The 20,606-nt window shown below is 38.9% G+C and overlaps 1 non-coding gene and 1 pseudogene across 1 annotated transcript; both read left to right on the top strand.

Annotated features, from left to right (window-relative positions):
• Positions 1 to 72, top strand: TRNAW-CCA. The gene has a single exon. It is a non-coding gene; the product is annotated as a tRNA-Trp (tRNA).
• LOC110012563 lies at positions 15,724 to 20,184 on the top strand (annotated as a pseudogene).

Raw genomic sequence — 20,606 nt, forward strand, 5'->3', positions numbered from 1 at the left:
GGATCCGTGGCGCAATGGTAGCGCGTCTGACTCCAGATCAGAAGGTTGCGTGTTCGATTCACGTCGGGTTCAATTCCCGCTTTTTTCTTTTTTTTTTACCCCTTTTGTCCCTCCAGAAATAGTAATAGCCATGGATAGTTATGTCATTTAATCTTACAAAATGAAGAAGCGACTCTTTTGTAATCGTTCATGTTAAAGTAGCAACTCTTTCAAATATTTTTCTCGAAACCTTTGCTTTCGTCAGAAACTCTGGATAACAAGGACACGGCGGCACAGCCATCTTCTCCAAGCCTACAGCAGGCAGCGGAGATACGATCACCTTTTCAAAGCCTACACCTCATGAGGAATTTCACCATCTGTGACTACTTTGGACAAGAGCGTGAGAGGTGGGAAAAATTCTTTGTAATCCCATTGAACAGTGCTCCGACTTTTTTGGTCCCATCTCTTCCAATTTTGACTTCATTAAATATAATGGGATAATTATATTCCTCATCCTTTAAGTTTAGTGTAATTATATGTAGCACTCTTAAAATTTATTTTCGTCTAAAAAATAAATTATTCCACTAAACAAAATTAATCGAATTTGTTAATATTAACAAAAAAAATTAGACTAAATTAACATTAAACGCTGATTGGCTTATTACTGACGAATTATTTGTCAACTAAATTTTTTTATGATCAAATTAACGTTATACGTATTCACGCATTAATGGATATGAGGATGTATATTTTCACCGTTATAACGGTAGTTTAGTTCGAAAAATTAACCTTCCATAAGTCAGTAGTCAAAATTGAGGGTAAATATTCATTCAATTTTTTGTTAATATCAACAAATTTCGTAAATTTTGACTAATAGCGGGATTTATTTGTTAGAAAAAAGCAAATCTTAGATGTGCTAGACGTAATATTTTAAACCACATTGGATTTACATATAACTGTATCAAACTTCAGGGGAGAAGAATGTAATTATCCCTAAAACAAAAATAAATAGATAAATAAATGGTCCTGCCGTTAAAATTAATGGCAGAAGTCATGTACCTGGCACATGTTGTTAAATGCTCATTTCCAGGGAAATGGTCTACTCCAATTAAAATTAACTCGAACGTTTCAGGTCTCATTATAGTTTAAAACTTAATCTATTATTTATATAATACTTTTAATTATTGTTTGAATTGAATTATTATTTAGTTTGAAAATATTTTAATGAATGATGGATATATCAGTAGTATTAAATGGTTATTGAGGATATATTTGTAATTTTCACACCTAAAATACACCGTAAGAACCTACACCCTACAATACCATAAAATTTCATACCCCACTATAAATGCTAAAAATAATATTTTTTTATTGCAAAACGGAGAGATGCCCGCGCCTCGTCAACAATCTCGACCCCGCCCCAAGGGAGCGTGTCCCGTCCAGATGTTACATCTCAAGAACCAATGGTACAACTAACGCAAGAAGCCTTGTTGGCCCTGATCCTTGATGCATCCACTTAGGCGGCTGCACAAGCAGTGACCCAATTTGTAGCACATCCCCTATGAATCCACCACCTCCTTTCCCTCACTGAAGTCGAAAATTATCCTCGGTTCCGGAGGAGGAGGAGCAGGGCAGGAAGAGGTGAACAACTGAATCTCTCGACCTAAGGTTGCTCAATCTCAAGAACAACCCACTCCCTCCCCCCCTATTGTCTAGGGGAGTCAAGGATCCTTATTTGCCGTTAGCCATTGCCCCTTCAAGATGTAGCCCTTTCGCTCACGCTATCCTGGCCGAAGCGTTTCCAATAGGTGTTAAAGTCAAATCTGTCGGAGTATGATGAAACAGGAGATCTACAGGAGCACTTAGACAAATTTTATGCCAAAATCGATTGGTATGATTTAAGTGATGCTCCTTACTGCAAGATATTCCACACTACGCTCTCTAAGCACGCTCTAGCATGATTCAACCAACTGCTTGTTGGAACAATTCGAGCATCGAGCAGTTGACGCAATATTTTTTACATTATTTCTCCATGAATAAGAGAGTCTCGAAAACGGTCGCATTCCTATTCACAATACACCAGAAGGAGAATGAACCCTGAGAGATTATTGCAAAGATTCGTGGAGGATGTAAACGAAGTTCCTCATGTCAACCATGATTTGTTAACTAGCGTCATGCAACAAAACTTGTTGCTGGGAAGATTCAAAGAATCCATAGCAGGAAAACCCCCAACACTATGGAGCAGTTGCTCATGTGGTCACAAAGATATATTAGGATGGAGAAGTCTAATGCTTCGGACCCTCCTTTGCCGTCAAGTGGAAGAGTAGGGAGGAAGAGAAAGAACCAGAGAAGGAGGAATGCAAACACGCACCCCACCGCTGGGAAGATTCAAAGAATCCATAGCAGGAAAACCCCCAACACTGTACATCACTTGCTCATGCGGTCACAAAGATATATTAGGATGGAGAAGTCTAATGCTTCGAACCCTCTTTTGCCGTCAAGTGGAAGAGTAGGGAGGAAGAGAAAGAACCAGAGAAGGAGGAATGCTAACATGTACCTCCGCTGGGTTTCACGCATTACACCCCCCTAAAAGCTTCCAAAGAAGAAATATTTGTTGTGGCGGAGCAGTAAAGATTGATCAACCAATGGCCAAGGAAGATGAAAGATAACCTTTAGAGGCTCAAATCCGACAAGTATTTTCATTTCCACTGCGATAGAGGACACACCACAGAAGAGTGTCATCATCCTAAGAATGACATAGAAAAAGTTGATTCAATGAGGGCAGTTGAAAGCGTGTGTTAAATCCACATCCCGGATGGGTAGGATTCAGACAAAGACCGAGTCGCCAGCCATAGTTTCACCTGCTCAGACCCCAAATGAGGACAACCTCCCCATTTCAGGTGTTATCGCCATGATCTCAGGAGACCTAGCAGGGGGAGACTCCGCCAATGCTAGGAAGGTGCTAGCTTAAGCAACTAGGGGAAACCATCGACAGACACCCATGCAAGTCCATACTATTAGCTCTGATGGGACGGAAGAAATTTTGTTTAGATGATAAGACATGTTGTGCCCCCTTAGAACTGAGGTTGCGGGTTGCTGCAGGTAAGTCCGCTAAATCTGGAGGTGGGTGGCGGGAGTTTTCATGGTGTCAAGATGGTCGATCAGACCTGAGTCAGGTAGGTCTTAGAGGATAAGGTCTTAGAGGATATGGTTTGCATCTTGGAGGAGAGTTGTTAGGATGATCCTTTCGTGCCTTCAGGTTGAGGTGGTGATTTTGTGGTTTTCCTTTGATGTCATGCAAATAGCTTTTGGACACATGTGAAGGACTAAAGGGCTTGCTTTCTAATGGGCCAATGGGTTTTAAATTGGGTCCAACTTTTCCGAGGTCCTATAAGTCGATAATAGGCTGGGGGTTATTACCTCTTGGACTCCATGTGATGGGAGCTTTCTACTAGGCCGTAAAATTAGCCCTTCACTTAGACGAAGTGTATTTTTTGTGTATCATTCAGTCCGTCCCCCCCTCCCCTTTAGGAGGAAGGAGTTAAACCACACTTCCTTCGACTAGTGTGTGATTGGTTTGGGGCATCCTTCTTCTCTCTCTCGGAGGGGGAGTTCCTTTGACCAGCTTGTTCGCCTCACTATAAATGGTGAGGAATCATTTCAGAGATTGTGCGCTCCTTGTAAGGGTAATTCGATGACTAATCACTAGCTTGCCACTAAAAGTGGGACGTGGCGAGCTCACCCGCCTAGTTGACGATTAAAGGTCACCGCCCCTAGTGGTGACTAATTTAGCATGTTGGTTGGTTACTTGGAAAGGACGTGGTTGACTCTTTGCCTTGACTTCTACTTCCTAATACAATCTCCGTTCCTTCTTTCCACTTTCCCCACGATCTCTGGAGAAAAGTCCTAGAGCTTTTGAATTTCCCCTTCTTCTTATACAATTCCCATAAGTTGGGTTTTCTTCTTGAATTTATTTTGCTTGTGCTCTTTGCTTCTGATTTTCTTGGCCTTTTGAATTTCTCCTGCCTTCTTTATTTATCCAGGTCTAGTTATGGCTTCCTCTAACAAACTGGTGTAGTTTGTGGGTGAGAGGTCGGCTGGCGATGAACCCACTGAAGCTAGTTCTTAAAGGGCAGGCCCTGATTTGTCTTCCTTGTAAGAACTAGCGATGGAGTTTAAGGAGGGCAGCTGTCGTTCAGCGCTGATTGGTTGATGAACCTTCCGATCTAGGGGGCGAGGCCACTAAGGGAAATAAGGAAGAGAACTCTTCTTTGGGGGAAGAAGAGGGAGAAGAGTACATGGCCATTGGCGGAGAAGGGAAAAGGGCAGCTAGTCCCATCTTATTGGATAGGGTGCTCTCCTCCTTTAGGGATACTAATACCCACCGCTTGAGAGCGAGGTATTGTTGTTTTCGATTGCCTAATTAATTGAGGATGAAATGTTGTACTGAAATGCAACTTTGTACCTTATGCCCTTTGTACTATTTTACCCATAGAATTACCTTCTCGTATATGTACGAAATGAGTTGACTTAGTCAGTCTATCCACAATTACCCAAATAGCATCATATTATCTAAACATATATAGTAACCCCTGTAAAAACTTAAGCGGAAACAGTGATGGAGCTGGAATTCATTGAAAAGAATCACTCTTCGAATCAAAATGAGAAGAAATTGAAGCTAAGCTCACAAAAAACTCTGTATCTCTATTCTCTGTTATTTCACTATGTTTAAAGAAGAAGGATGAGGATATATATATATACACGTCTCTGTATAACCACCTCAACTAACACGACTTTTACTAATACAAAGTAGGCGTCAATCACTAATAGAAGCGCGAATGCGCTTCTTTAACTTTTAAGTCACTAAAAGAATCGCGAGAGTAAAATAAAGCGCATTTCACCAAATAGCGCAAACTCGTATACACAAAAATGCGATTCCTTCTACGGCTAGTTTCATCCTTACAAAAGCTGAACCAGAGCTTCCATTGTAATTGCAGATAGGAAGGTTTTTTTACACGCCCCCTTCAAGTGGAACTTGTTATTAAGTTGACAAGTTTCAACTTGGACAATAGATGTATAAATCTGGGACCTGGCAACACCTTTGTGAAAACATCTGCAGGCTGTTCTTTTGTAGAGATATGTATTGGATCAATAAAACTTGCTTGTATTTATCCCTCACTAGATAGCAGTCGATCTCAATGTGTTTTGTTCTCTCGTGTAAAACTGGATTTACTGTGATGTACAACGCAGCTTGATTATCACAATAAAATTTGATAGGAGTAGGCACTTCAATCTGAAAATCCTTCAGCAAGTTGTGTATCCATGTGAGTTCGCATGTATTAGTTTCCATGCTTCTATACTCAGCCTCAGCTGAGGATCTTGAAACCGTGGTTTGCTTCTTAGTTTTCCATGATATCAAACAATCTCCAAGAAGGATACCTGCTGGTAGTGGGGTGTTTGTTGGTTTAGCTTGACTTAATCCCATGTTTGATATGATGTCTCTGATGTATTTGTTTTGAGATATAACAATTCCTGAATCAGACCTGCAAATTTCCTATCCAAGGAAAAATCTAGCCCTTCCCATATCTTTAATGGTGAATAGGCTATGCAAGTGTGCTTTTATTTCTGCTATTGTACTTTCACAAAGACCTGTGAGTAACACATCATCAACATAAACTGAAAGACAAAACAAACCTTTATCAGTGATTTTTGTAAAAAGGTAGTAATCAAACTTGGATTGGGTGAAACCATGCCTTTCTAATTGGAATGTAAATTCTTGATTCCATTGTCTAGATGTCTGTTTAAGGCCATATAAAGACCTCTTTAATTTGCATACATAATTCTTAGGAACAGAATAACCTTTAGGGGGTTCCATGTATATTTCTTCATCTAAGTAACCATGCAAAAGAGCATTATTAATGTCTAATTGATGCAAGTGCCAATGTTGCTTTGCAGCAATGGTTAGTAATACTCTGATTGTGACAACTTTTGCAACAGGTGAGAAGCTATCTATATAGTCTATTCCCTCAATTTAATTGTATCATTTAGCTACAAGTCTAGCCTTATATCTATACATAGTACCATTTGGTTTTAGTTTGAGTTCGTATATCCACTTACATCCTATTACTCTTTTACTCTTAGGGAGTTGAGTGACTTCCCATGTATTGTTTGTTTCCAATGCCTTTATCTCATTGTTCATAGCCTTTATCCATTCTTCATTTTTGACAGCATCCTCATAATTCTTTGGTTCTTGAGGATTTTCTCCTCCTGCAACAAGACAAGTATGTATTTGGGATGTTAGGCAATTCAGAGTTTAAAGAGCATATATAATCATCAAATCTAACTGGTCTACTGATTTGCCTAGTATAACTTCTGGGAACTATATTCTCATCAGGTTCAGTATTTAATGGAACCAAAGTTTCATCTGCAGGTTCAGGGATAGGTTTTGCATTATCAACCTCATCATAGTCTAAATCTGCTACAGGTTTAGGGATAGAGCATGTTACAGGGTCTGTCAATTTGTCTGCATATGGGAATATATGTTCTTCACAAGTAACATCTCTAGACACAATGAGACTTCTCTTATCTATGTCATAGACTTTATATCCCTTCTGATTTGGAGCATATCCAACAAATATACATTTTGAGGCCCTAACATCAAATTTAGATTTGTGACGTAAGCTGTTGGTGGCAAAACATAAACAACCAAAGGTTTTGAAGATGGAATAGTTCACAGGCTTCTTGAATAATATTTCATAAGGGGTTTTCCAATTCAATACACTAGAGGGAATTCTATTTATTATAAAAGTATAAGTTAATACAACTTCACTCCAAAATATTTTAGGAAGGCTTCCTTGAAATATAAGTGATCTAGCCATTTGGAATAAATGCTTATGTTTTCTTTTTACAACTCCATTTTGTTGTGGAGTATATGTGCATGTGGTTTGATGTATAATACCCTTATCTCTGAACATGTTTTGTGCTTGTTCTCCCAGAAATTTTGCACCATTGTCACTCCTAATCACTTTAATTCTTTTGTTGAATTGGGTTAAAACCATTTTATGAAAGCTTCTCAAAAGCTCTATAGTTTCTGTTTTATGTTGCATCAAATAAGTCCATGTACATCTACTCTTATCATCTACAATAGTTAACATAAAACCACATTTGGATATAGAGTATTCATTGTAAGTACCCCATATGTTTACATGCAATAGATCAAAAGATTCATTTGAAATAGAAGAACTCAAAAGAAAAGGCAACCTTTGTTGCTTAGCTTGAGGGAAAATTTCACACTGAACAGTTTAATTCTTGTTGCTTTTAATCAAACCAGTATGCAACATGACATTTTGGGACAAATGCACTAGTCTTCTATGCCATAATTCTGGTGAAATATGTGAAGTGACAAGCCCAAAATCTCTGTAGTTATGCAGTGTTTCTTGTTTAAACTTGATGTCAAAACTGTCTATTCAAAACATACAATTTCCCTATTAAACATGCAACAACAATGACATCTCTAGTCTTGTGGTTCTGCATAACACAACAAGATTTCATAAATTTAAAATTCAATTGAGATGAGCTACACAATTTACTGACAGACAATAGGCTAAAATGAAGATCTGGCACATAAAGAACATTTTCTAATGTTATACCTTCAAACAGTTTTATAGTCCCAGAACTGTTGACCTTATGTTTGGTTCCATCAGCAAGATGGATATTCATATCTGATACCATAGATCTTGTGTCAGTAAATAATAGCTCATTACTACACATATGAGAGGTAGAACCACTATCCACAATCCAATTATCAACAAGAATGGAATTCAAGCATAAAGAATCACAAGATTTACTTGAAAATTCATTATAACCTGTGTCAGTCAGGGCCAAGGTCTGTGGCTTTAATCCACCAAGAAATTTGTTTATTTCTGTGTTTAGAACTTGAGCAATAATCTTGCTGTCAACAGAACTGTTGGCATTCTCATTTGAGTCACATGCTGCAGCTGCTTTAGCATTGGGAGGTATATTTTTCTTCCTTTGTTCCATAAGATTTTTATACCACTCTGGATATTCATAAATTTCTAAACATACTTCTTTTAAATGTCCTGATTTTCTACATTTTTTACAAATTTGGTTTCTTTTATCCATTATATTTCTCCTTTTCTGAAAAGGTTTTAGCATATCATTTCTCTTAAAAACCTGCATAGCCATGTTAAGAGTAGTATAATGTTGTCAAGAATTTACCTCTTTTTGCTTTTCCACTCTAAGAACCATGGCATAAGCTTTATTGATGTCTGGAAGGGGCTCCATTGTGAGAATTTTTCCTCTGATATGATCAAATATCTCATTCAATCCCATAAGGAATTGAATGACTTGATCATGAATCTTAATTTCTACAGTTTCTTTGGCTGCTTCACATGTGCATTTGGGCGTGTAAGTGATGCATGCCAGCTCCTCCCAAAGCTTCTTCAATCTTGCAAAATGTGTGGATACTGACATGGAACCTTGAGAGGTGGAGGCCAATTCTTTCTTCAATTGATATTCTAAAGGACCATTGCTTTGTCTATATCTATTTTCCAACTCTAGCCATCAATCTCTTGATGTATTCGTATACATGAAACTTTCAGCTATTTCTTTTGAGATAAAATTCAAGATCTACGAAGAAACCATGCAATCTGTTCTGATCCACTGCTCAAGGTCTTTTGTGTTGTCTTGTGGCTTATGTGCATCTCCATTAATGAAACCAATCTTCATTTTGGCTCTTAGAGCCAGCTTAATAGATCTGCTCCAAGAAATAAAGTTTGAGCCATCAAGTAAATTGGTGACTTAACTCAAACCAGGATTGTCCCAGGTTGTAACTTCAGGACTTCTGTATCTTCACTCATTTCTTGTTTCTTGTATGCAATTGTTGAATTTCAAGAACTATGGATATCTATTCTTTCCAGATAAATTAGAGACTAGGGGTGTCCATTTCGGTTAATCGAACCGAACCGAACTGAATTTTTGGTTAATCGAAAATTCGGTTCGACGGTTTGGAAAACAAAAAACCGAACAGAACAACACCGGTTCGGTTCGGTTAAAACCGAACTAAAGTTCGGTTTTTCGATTTTGAAACCGAAAAAAACCATTTTTTTTTATTATTTAACCAATTAGTAATGCAAATTAACCAATTAGAAGCACCAATGCAATTACTAAGCATAAATTAACTTAGGCATTTCATCAAACACCTTCAAAGCAATATTGTAAGTTAAAATTTTTCCATTTTTTTGTAAGAGTCTAAGAACCAAACCAGAAATCCTACCTGTCATGACTCATGTGAGGTTGTCTTTGCAAATTTTCTGTCTCAATCCGTCGATCGTCGCCGCCGGTGCTAAGGCTTCTCTCTTTCTTTCTTTCTTTCCTTTCTCTACTCTCTGTTTTAGACTTTCAGTTCAGAGTTTCTCAGTTTTTCAGACTCACCGTCGCCGGTGCAATCGTGTGCAAGGATTCTCTCTTTTCTTTCTTTCTTTTCTTTTCTGAGTTTTCTCTCCTGTCTCCAGTCTTCTCTGTTCTCTCTCAGTCTCATGCAAACTCTCAGTCAAGTCAATTCTTCTTAAATCTTATTCCATATTAATATATATTAACATATATTACTAATATAATATTAATATTATAAGATATATATAATTATATAATTTTTATGTGTAAAAATATTTTTTTTATTATTTACAAAATCGGTTATTCAGTTCGGTTCGGTCACCGAATTGGTGACCAAAAAACGAACTGAAAATCGAATTTTTTTTTTAAAAAAAATAAAAAATCGAACCGAGAGCGAGGTATTGTTGTTTTCGATTGCCTAATTAATTGAGGATGAAATGTTGTACTGAAATGCAACTTTGTACCTTATGCCCTTTGTACTATTTTACCCATAGAATTACCTTCTCGTATATGTACGAAATGAGTTGACTTAGTCAGTCTATCCACAATTACCCAAATAGCATCATATTATCTAAACATATATAGTAACCCCTGTAAAAACTTAAGCGGAAACAGTGATGGAGCTGGAATTCATTGAAAAGAATCACTCTTCGAATCAAAATGAGAAGAAATTGAAGCTAAGCTCACAAAAACTCTGTATCTCTATTCTCTGTTATTTCACTGTGTTTAAAGAAGGAGGAGGAGATATATATATATATATATATACGTCTCTATATAACCACCACAACTAACACGCCTTTTACTAATACAAAGTAGGCGTCAATCACTAGTAGAAGTGCGAATGTGCTTCTTTAACTATAAGTGACTAAAAGAATCGCGAGAGTAAAACAAAGCGCATTTCACGAAACAAAGCAAACGCGTATACACAAAAATGCGGTTCCTTCTACGACTAGTTTCATCCTCACAAAAGCTGAACCAGAGCTTCCATTGTAATTGCAGATAGGAAGGTTTCTTTACAACCCCAAAATCAAAGCCCATAGCGATCACAACCTATTTCTATTGAGGTATGGATAAAGGTGGAAGTTTACCTTTTGATAATCAATCTTCCGCACTCACTTGCCGATAAGTTAAGCATTTAAACATAAATTTTGCTACATCAATTTTTCATAATCTACAACCAATAGTAGGGTCCTAAATTCTATTTCCCAACACATTCACTTCAGTGGCACAAACTCGATTCCCATTCACTATCAATCCATCAGTCCTCTATTGAAAAATTGGGCATCTTATCCTGGTTAATATTCTCTAATATCCTTAACAAGAAAAGACCCAACAAGACCATAATAATTTAGCCACTAAATTAATACCACCAGCTATCAAATTTCAAGATATTCTTTCTAACACATAAAAGCAACCATTACAACATGTTATTCAAGTTAAAAAGATCTAATAGACAATATACAAGTTAAAATCATCTCTTCAGACATTCCAGAAATATTACGTATCCCTCCCAAACTTGTGGAAAGTGCCATCACAATTTACATAAAACATATTCTATCCGTTTGACAATTTTTTTATAGTTACTTCAAACCCGTCCAATCCGTCCCAAATCTTTTAGGAGGCCCTTCTCTGTTGAAAACTCAACAATTGTCACAATTTTATAGCGATTCAATCTTCCTTTTTAAGCCAAAACATCTCTAATTATGTGATTTTATTGCATATTTAGCCAAAAAGGAAGATATGAGACAAAGATGGCAAAAATCAAGCTAAAATCGGAATTGAAGGCATCAAAAAGGAAAAAGGAGATTACAAAGCAATTTATGCAGGATTGACTAAGCGTGCCCACGCTCAGTGCAGTGGTCAACTTGGGTGAAGAAGGAAAACGAGTGATTTCCGCAAAACAAAAAGGAATGAAGTGCTTAGATTTGGAAAGGATTCCTTAAAACATGTTATTTGTGATTTATTTACCTTTTTAGAGTTAATTATGTATTTATCCTCCCCCTACGTCTAGACTCATAGGAGAATTTTATTATAAATAGGGGGGACCTCTTCATTTGAAGGTTGTTTGCTAATTGGTGGAATTCAATAGAATACCTTATTTTCATTTGCTTATTTTACTCTATCTTTTACTTTTAATTTATAACCGGAGTTAATGAAATTCTACTTTTTAGTGTGTTCTTCCATTAATGTGTCCAGCTAAATTCCTTATTTTCTGGTTAAGGTACGGTGATTGCTTGATTCGCAATATGTTGTGATATTTAATCTGCTCTCTCTACACTTATTAAATGAATATTCATACTATTCTCTGTGCTTTAATTACAAACGTCTAATTTATGAATGATATGGCTAATTGTTCATTATCAAGAAGGTTTTCTTAGCTAATTGGACTTTATAAATCTGTGTAATTATTTATTTAGTTCAATGCTTAGTAGCAACGTAGCATGATTAATTATGTCATAATAATTATTTATGTTATGGGGAATGTATAATCTAGCTTAAACGAATTATCCTCGAACGAGTTTGTTGATTAGAATAAGGCCTTTCTAATTCTTAATGCTGTTAATAGATTAAATCTTGTGGCCGTTCCCAGGGTTGTCTGTTAATTAGGGATGTAGCCAACGGTCGTACCTTGGCTGACGAAAAGGTAAGGAAAGGTAAGGTGTTAGGTCGTACCAACACTATAACTGATTTATTCGTTTATACATGTATTATTATTACATCAACGATCAACTCACAAGAATCAAGCATGATCCTAGTCTTAATCGGAAAATCTCTCTCTCGTGTCTTCACCAGGTAATTTCAGTTATTTTCTAGTTTATTTAGTTTTCAATTATTTTTTTTATCATCAATCTCCCCCCATTATTTTCTTTTTCTTAAAGAATTCAACTTAAAACCAATCTCCGTGGATCGATCCTCTCCCACTTTTACAAGTGTAATAGGAATTATTTTTGGTGATCTCGACACACACCAAATTTTGGTGCCGTTGCCGGGGACTGGCATTTTTAAGAAGATTTCTTTATTTTTTTTAGTTACTTGATTTTTATCACCATTGATGCCAAGGTCTTCTTCTACAGGTAAATTGGAATACGACCCTGAAATCGAGAGGACCTCACGAAGAGTTCGTTGGGAGACTAAGCAACAATCGGAAGGAACATCCGCTCCCTACGAAGTTGGAAAAGACATAACTTTGGAATTTGAGGAGTCCTCGAGCTAATCTGGAGAAGAAATAATGGCTTTGAGTCCTGAAAGATCGATCAAGGACATGACGTCACCCGATCTAAACCAGCAGCCACTGTGCATTGAGTACCCAAACTTGGAGGTAAACTTTGAACTGAAATCTGGATTAATTCATTTACTTCCCACTTTCCGTGGTCCTGTAGGTGAAGATCCACACAAGCATCTGAAGCAATTCCATGTGGTATGCTCGAGAATGTGACCACAAGGCATAAGCGAGGAACAAGTCAAACTGAGAGCATTCCTCTTCTCTCTTGCGACCAAGCGAAGGATTGGTTGTACTTTCTACCTTTACAAGATGGAATTATCTCAAGAGGCAGTTTCTTGATAAATATTTCCCTGCCTCAAGAGTCACAACGATCTGGAAGGAGATCAGTGGGATTCGTCAACTCGCGGAGGTGAGTCTTTTCGAATATTGGGGAAGATTCAACCAACTAGTGGAAAGTTGCCCCCATCATCAAATCCCGGACCATCTGTTGATCCAGTACTTCTATGAAGGTTTATTAAGCATAGATAGAAAATTGATAGACGTGGCAAGTGGAGGAACATTGTTCAATAAAACCCCCACCGAAGCACGTAACTTGATTTCGATTATGGCGTCCAACACGCAACAGTTGGGGTTAGATACGATGATCCACCAAGGAGAAGTAATGAGGTAAGCAATCTTGAAGATCGTTTAAATCAACTCACATCTATTGTCTAAAAAGTTGTTGTAGACAAACATCAACAAGTCAAAGCGTGTGGTATTCGCACTTTAACGGGACACGCCATCGAGATGTGCCCTACTCTTCAAGAGTCAACCACCGAGCATGCCGACGCCGTTGGAGGATTCGCTGGACAACAACAGAGAAGATATGATCCTTTCTCCAACACATACAATCCCGGATGGAGGGTCATTCGAATTTGAGTTACGGTAACCAACACCAAAACTTTCAAAGACCCCAATACAACCACCACCTCCCCAGCATAATCCCACGACTAGTCCATCTCTCGAATACATGATGTCCAACAACAAACACAACCATTCCAACAACAGACCCAGACGAACATTCAAAATTAGGAATCTCAAAAATCAGTCAACTGGCATCGTCTGTTAGCAAACTAGAACCTCAAGGTAAGCTACCTTCTCAACCTGTCATTAACCCTAGAGAAAATGCTAGTGCTATTGTGCTTTGTAGTGGAAAGGAATTGCATGAAAATGTGAACGAAGATGGCACTAAACGTGGGCATGCTGTGAAAAGAAAGTCGGAAAAAGAAATTGAGGTCCAACAGGAACAAGCCGAACCCTAGGAGGACCATCCGAAGCCTTTGGTAACCAGACCACCCTTCCCAGAAAGATTCACAAAAGCAAAGAAGGAAGAGGAAGAAAAAGAGATTTTTGAGACGTTCCGCAAAGTGGAGGTAAACATCCCTTTACTCGATGCCATCAAGCAAATACTCCGCTACGCGAAATTCCTCAGAGAACTGTGCACTAGCAAAGGAAACCTCAAGGAAAACAAATGGGTAAGTATGGGGGAGAATGTTTATGCAATTCTCCAACAAAAACTACCCCCAAAATGTAAGGACCCAGGTACGTTCTCTATACCTTGTAAAATTGGTATGATTGGAATAAAGAGGGCTATGTACAACCTTGGAGCGTCTATAAATGTTATCCCTTCACCATTTTTGAGTCCTTAAATGTTGGTCCTTTAAAGGAAACAGGGGTAGTCATCCAACTTGCAGATCGCTCTGTAGTCTACCCGGAAGGAGTCTTGGAAGATGTTCTCGTGCAGGTGAATGAATTGGTGTTTCCTGCCGATTTTTACATGTTGGATATGAGGAAAGACAACTCCCCCAATTCCACGTCAATCCTTCTAGGAAGACCGTTCCTCAAAACACCTAGAACAAAAATCGATGTGCACAGTGGAAGGCTCACCATGGAATTCGATGTTGAAATCATAAGATTCAACATCTATGAATCCATGAGGTATCCAACTGATTTACCTACCGCCCTCCTCGTAGATATCTTTGATCCTCTTGTGCAGGATTCCATAGCAATTAGTGGCGAGGACCATGTGAAGTACGCATTGGAAGAAAGCCTCACATTAGATAAAGCAAAAATTTTGGAAGAAAAGATGATCATAGATCCGAACATTGGTGAAATCGTTTTTGAACTCGAAGCTCTTCGAATTTTACCTCCCAACGTTGCTTTCATTGAATTACCGTATTCTCACACTAAAATTATTCCCTCTGTATTGCAGGTGCCCGCATTGGAATTGAAGGAGTTGACAAAACACCTTAAGTACACCTTCTTGGTGGAAAACAAAACATTACCGGTAATCATTTCAAGCAAGCTCACTGATTTGAGGAGGAAAAACTGATCCGAGTGCTTCGCGAGTTTCGAGAAGCTATTGAGTGGACTATCGCCGACATTAAAGGTTTAAGTCCTTTGACTTGCATGCAAAGAATACTCCTAGAGGAAGGCACAAAACCTTCAAGGGAAGCACAACGCCGACTGAACCCTTTGATGATGGAAGTGATAAAGAAGGAGATCTTGAAACTCCTCGATGCAGGTATGATCTTTCCAATTTCTGATAGCGAATGGATAAGTCCGACTCAAGTAGTGCCTAAAAAACAGGTATCACTGTAGTCGAAAATTCTGTTGGAAATTTAGTACCCACGTGTTCAAAATGGGTGGCGAGTTTGTATTGACTATAGAAAGCTTAATGCCGCTACTAGAAAAGATCATTTTCCACTTCTATTTATAGATCAAATGTTAGAGAGGTTAGCCGGTCGATCTCATTATTGTTGTCTGATGGATATTCAGGTTTCCATCAAATTCCAGTGGCGCCGGAGGATCAAGAGAAAACAACATTCACGTGCCCATTCGGAACTTTCGCCTATAGAAGAATGCCCTTCGGTCTATGCAACGCACCCGCTACCTTCCAAATATGTATGGTTAGTATTTTTTCCAACTTTGTTGAACAATTTATTGAAGTTTTCATGGACGATTTTACTGTCTATAGAAACTCATTTGAAGATTGCTTGGAAAAATTGACTAAAGTACTTGAAAGGTACATAGAAAAAGACCTCGTTCAAAATTATGAAAAATGTCATTTCATGGTAGATCAAGGTTTAATTCTAGGGCATATCGTGCCTTCTAGGGGGATAGAAGCAGCTAGGTCTAAAATAGACGTCATAAAATCCTTGCCTTACCCCGCTAATGTGCGGGAGATTCATTCTTTTTTTGGACATGCAGGATTCTATCGATGGTTGATAAAGGAATTCTCGAAAATTGCCCAACCATTGTGTGCGTTGCTGCAGAAGGATGTAACTTTTGAGTTTGTGAAGCTTGTATGAAAGCCTTTGAGAAGTTAAAGGACTCCCTGACATCAGCACTGGTGATTCGTCCCCCTGACTGGAACCATCCTTTTGAGATAATGTGCGACGCCAGTAATCACGCCATCGGGGTTGTCCTAGGCCAAAAGATTGAAAAAGATCCCCATGTGATATACTATGCCTCACGGATGTTGGAGAGTGCTCTAAGCAATTACACAACAACAGAAAAAGAACTTTTGGCTGTTGTTTTTGCTTTAGAAAAATTTCGCCATTATTTTTTTGGAACTAAAGTTGTTGTGTATTTTAATCATGCAGCGTTGAGATACCTGTTGTCAAAGAAAGAGGCAAAACGACGAATGATAAGATGGATACTGCTGCTGCAAGAATTTAATCTAATGAATTAAAACAAGAAAGGAGTGGAGAACCTCGTAGCTGACCATCTTAGCCGATTAGTCACCGACGAAAACCCACCACCTCTAAATGACGAGTTCCAGGACGAACATCTTCACACCATTCAAGGAGTCACCCCATGGTACGCTGATATAGTCAATTTCTTAGTCACTAGCGTTCTACCACGAGATTTGACTAGAGCAAGAAAAGACAAAATCAAAAGCAATGCCAAACACTATGTGTGGGATGAGCCTTACTTATGGAAATTTTGTTCGAATCAAATCATTCGAAGGTGCGTTCCTGAAATTGAAATCCCCTTCATTCTTGAGTTTTGTCATTCATATGCATGTGGAGGTCATTTTGGACCAAAAAAGACAGCACGAAAAGTGCTAGAATGTGACTTGTTTTGGCTAAGTATGTTTAAAGATGCATATTTATTTTGTAAATCTTGTGAAAATTGCCAAAAAGTAGGGAACTTTGGTCATCGTGATCAAATGCCCCTCTCCCCAATACTTGTGTGCAAATTATTTGATGTGTGGGGAATCGACTTTACGGGCCCCTTTCCATCTTCTTTTGGCAAGACTTACATCATTTTAGGAGTAGATTATGTGTCCAAATGGGTAGAGGCAAAGGCCACTCGAGCCGATGATGCTAAACTGTTGTGGAATTTTTCAACGCTAACATTTTCTCTAGGTTTGGTATGCTAAGAGAAATTATAAGCGATCGAGAGACACATTTTTGCAACAAGGTGGTCGAGGCATTGTTCAAGAAATACAACATCACGCATAGAATCTCGACCGCCTACCAGCTCCAAACGAATGGCCAAGCGGAAGTCTCCAATCGAGAGATCAAATCCATACTCGAGAAAATGGTGAATCCTAACCAAAAGGATTGGAGTACACGCTTGGATGACGCACTTTGGGCTTATCGTACGGCGTACAAGACCCCCATAGGTATGTCTCCATGTCGTTTAGTTTATGGTAAATCTTGTCACCTCCCTGTCGAACTTGAGCATAGGGCATATTGGGCGATCAAGCAATTCAATTTCGCAGTAGATGAAGCGGGAGGGCAAAGAGTTGCAAATACAAGAACTCGAAGAACTACGGAATGATGCTTATGAGAATTAAAAAATCTACAAAGAAAAATCCAAGGCAGTCCATGGTCGGGCCATTTCTCGAAAAGAATTCATTGTTGGCCAAAAAGTTCTCCTCTTTCATTCTAAGCTCAAGTTGTTCCTGGGTAAGTTACGCTCTCGATGGATAGGACTTTTTATTGTTACTAATGTTTTTCCTCATGGTGCAGTCGAAATCAAGAGTCCCACAACTCATAAGGTGTTCAAGGTGAACGGACATCGGCTCAATCCTTTGTACGAGGATTTTCAAGCACCAATAATTGAGAAAATTCAACTTGTGGAGCCCACCTTCACCTAAATACACCTATCTCAGTCTAGCCAAAGACGTTAAAGAAAGACGTTGCATGGGAGGTAACCCATGAAATTTCTATCCTTTTCTTTTCTCTTTCGTTTGATTTTAAGTTTTAGTACTTTTATTCAAGTTTTGCAAAGCGGTCCCACGCTTAATGGAGCATCCAAATCTTTTTGCAAGACCAAACCAGACAGATTTGGTGATCTCATTAAGCGTGCCCACGCTTAATTGGTCTTTCAGATCTATTTGGTTCACTTCACCAAAACAGATATGAAGTTTGCATTAAGCGTGCTCACGCTTAGTCGAACTTCTTAGGCTGTTATTCACTTCACCAACTTTCATCTACTTTCCTTTATATATATTTATATTTTCGAAAAAAAAAATTAGAAAATAAAAAAATCAAAATAAAAAAGGAAAATAGGTTAAACTCTTTCAACTAATTTTGACCAAGATTTTCTCACTTTTCCTCTCACTTTCACCAACAGCATCTTCAAATCTGCCTAGATCTCTCTCTAAGCAGCTTCTTTCAACTTACAACCAACTCCACGTCACCGGAATCCTCCACCGTTAACACTCAGCTGTTGCCTCAGCCCCCCGCTGTCTGTCTCCAATTGCCGTTGCTGTTTTTCTCATCTTCCACCGTCGCATCGCCATCTGAGGAGGCCGTTCACGAAATCGCTCGCCGTCGCGTCGTCCAACCCAATGCCGCCATCTGCTGTTTCTCGCCTCTAACCACCGTTGCTCTTTCCCGCCACTCCGACAAGCTTCGCCATCGCTACTTTTCTCGTCCAAAGCCACTGTTCGCCGTCGTTCAACGCCCCTATCGCTGCGTCGCCGTTCAAAGCTCAGCCACCGTCGTCTATCTCCAGTCACCGTTGCAAAACCTGACTTCGCCTTTCGCCTTTCGCCGCTGCTCCGACGAAGGAAATCCAAATCCACTGTCTCCTCCCTCACTATTCCTGTTCGCCGTCGCCATTACTGTATTCTCACACAACCATTGACGTCGTTCCTTCCCTCTTCTCCGATAGTCAGAAAAAAAAACTACCCGATTTCTCCCTCTCTGTCGTCGATCTGCTGCTATTTCTCATCTCCTTCGTGACGTGCTGGAAACCCATCTCCATCGTTGCTGCTATTCGCACCTCCGAGGCCATCGGTGCACGATTTTCTCTATCTCTTTCATCTCATTCTTCTTCTATTTTATTTGATTTGCCTCATTTTCTCTTTAGTTGACTGAGAATGAGTAGCCAAAAAAGGAGTTGAGAAGAAGGAACATCCTCCAGATCGGGACCCCGTGCCCGTAGCATGTGCTGTGTAAACACACTTCCACCATCATTTGAAGCTCTTAGCGGTATCCTCAAATTCACAACTCGCACGGAAAAGGATTGGTACGCACTACTCAGCACTCATACTATTCTACCATGCAAAATATTGAACACTGACACTCTACGTAGTTTGCATGCTGTTGACAGTAGTGCCTTACTGAGTGATAATATTGGTTGGAAATATTTCTTTGATTGCACCGAGCATGCATATGTTGAACTCACGAGAGAAGTTTACACCACCTATGAATTTACTACTCCTCCATCACTCACGTTAGACATGCCAGGAGTAGTTAAATTTTCTTTCATGGGGTGTCACTTTTCTATGTCTTTGACTGAGTTCAATATTGCATTAGGTTTTACAACCACTGAAAACGCACGCACTCACGAATACGTTAATTCTTTATGTGATTATTGTGAGGATTTTAATCCTATCAAAGACGCGTAAACTGTCTACTGATCCCCTTGCCTATCAGCCTAGTAAATCGAAAAGCCATTACTTAAAAAGCCCCATGCTGAAGCTTGTTCATCGTTTCCTAGCTTTCAATTTTTCAGGTCGTAGAGATACGTCTGGAATTTGCTCTAAAGCTGAATTGTTTTTCTTGTGGTGTATGTTACACGGAATTAAAGTTAATCTTGGATTTTGGTTGGCTACGCAATTTCAATCATCTATTAATCGAAATCGTGCCTTAATTCTTGGTTCATACATTACTTTAATTGCAATTAATCTTAGTGTTTTTCGCCCTTTTCTCCATAACCTCCACATTGCTTGTAAATCAGAATCATTGGACATGACTACCTTAACACGAATGGGCGTTGTCATTAGAAATGGTAGTCTTTTTGAGTTTGTGAATGCAGGACGATCGCCTATCGGAGATATGCCCTCCACTTTAAAACCACCTCACAGCAATGAGCCAAACGAGTACTTAAACACCGAGAAAGAAGAAAGCGATGATGGAGACGATGAGGATGAGGATGAGAATGAAGAAAGTGATGAGGATAAGGATGAAGAAAATGATGAGGAAGGAGAAGCCAACAAGGAAGCAACAGAGCAAAGAGAGGATACCAACACAGCTAGACCACAACCAAGGCAACCACCCACACCATGAATTCTTCACTGCATGCACTCATGGACGCTTCCTTAAACTCTCTCTCATTTTGATTTTTAATCTTGGAGTTGCATGTCATGGTCCACATTGAGGGCAATGTGGATTTTAAGTGTGGGGGTATTGTTATTGAGCATGCTTGTTAAATTGGGTGTTGTTGGTTGCTTGTTGAAAATGGTTGTTGCTCCTGTTGTCATTGAACTCGATTGTTGAAATTGCTTGAACAAAAATATTTTTGTGATCATCAAAAATAATTTCTACTACACTTGTGAAACTGGGAGTAGGGTCGATCCACAGAGACTGGTTTTAAGTTGATTTCTTTAACAAAAAGAAAATAATGGGGGGAGATTGATGATCAAAAGAAGTATTGAAAACTAAATAAACTAGAAAACAATTGAAATTACCTGTCGAAGATATGAGAGGGA

This window comes from Sesamum indicum, linkage group LG9 (genome assembly GCF_000512975.1).
Source record: "Sesamum indicum cultivar Zhongzhi No. 13 linkage group LG9, S_indicum_v1.0, whole genome shotgun sequence".
Taxonomy (NCBI): domain Eukaryota; kingdom Viridiplantae; phylum Streptophyta; class Magnoliopsida; order Lamiales; family Pedaliaceae; genus Sesamum; species Sesamum indicum.